This window comes from Protopterus annectens, chromosome 3.part0 (genome assembly GCF_019279795.1).
Source record: "Protopterus annectens isolate FY-2018-M chromosome 3.part0, PAN1.0, whole genome shotgun sequence".
NCBI lineage: Eukaryota > Metazoa > Chordata > Ceratodontiformes > Protopteridae > Protopterus > Protopterus annectens.
The window spans coordinates 686,907,720-686,908,828 of NC_056731.1; the positions used below are offsets into that span (position 1 = coordinate 686,907,720).

General features: G+C 37.0%; 1 non-coding gene across 1 annotated transcript; it reads left to right on the plus strand.

Moving 5' to 3' along the window:
* The first annotated feature begins 909 nt into the window (after nucleotides 1-909).
* On the plus strand, nucleotides 910-982 carry TRNAA-CGC. The gene has a single exon. It is a non-coding gene; the product is annotated as a tRNA-Ala (tRNA).
* Nucleotides 983-1,109: the final 127 nt, after the last annotated feature.

The window sequence follows — 1,109 nt, forward strand, 5'->3', positions numbered from 1 at the left end:
ATGGATGTGATACCCTTAGGCAGGATGATTCATTGGACATAATGTAATGAATGACATGGGCAATATGATTTAACTGTAGACCCTTCAAACAGATAGTTAATGGTGATAACAAGTTAGTAGACATGTAATCAAGGAGACCATTATGAAGATTTTCCATGTTTTTCATTTATACCATGGAACTCTTCAGTTGAGTGGCTCACTTTCACAGTAGGGAAATCCAGGCAGATATCAAACTATTGAATTCTCTAAGCAACTCTTTCACAGACCTTCGTACTAGATATCAAACTCTTAAATTCACTCAGCGGCTTTATGATAGAGAAGGACCTTTATCCTAAACTGTACTATTCATTTAAAAAAACAAGGGATTGTTTGGGATTTGAACCCAGGACCTCTCACACCTAAAGCAAGACTCATACCCATAGACCAACAAGCCACATTTTCAGCTGCATTAGTGATTTATTTCAAGACAGAGAAACAAGGTACGTCAAGGTGCTACCTACTCAATGTGTTGAGCTAGAGAAAAGCATAAGTCTGATGCTGCCAAATTTTTTATGTGTGGAATAGAGAGAGTCAGCAATACCCAAGGGGTTATGCTCACTGCATCAGTAATTGAAGTGATGTACTTGTGCTATTTGTTATTTTATTTATTTATTTATTTTGCATTTCACTTTCATCGTGGAACATGGCGAAAATGAGAAAGTACATCGAAATGGGTGATATATTCAGCAGTTGCTGCTGCTGCAGTTAAAGAATTTTGAAGTAGTGAGACTCCAGAGTTACCTTCAGAGGCAGATGACAGAAAGATATGGATGACTAACTGAATGTCAAGTAAACAAACTGAATTGAAGTACAGATAAAAAAATGCATTTTTAATGACACTAAGTCCAAGACGAAAAAGAGACTTTTGTAGGAGAATTAGCTCAAATGGTAGAGCGCTTGCTTCGCATGCGAGAGGTAGAGGGATCGATACCCTCATTCTCCATCCATTTTTTTAAGGAAGAGTGCCATTCATGATTCCATATGGAACCATGAAAAAAATGCCAAGGTTTTTCTTGGGTATTGCTTCACCAATGAAAAATAAGTTTACCCTATCTTCTTTTTCTTCTTTA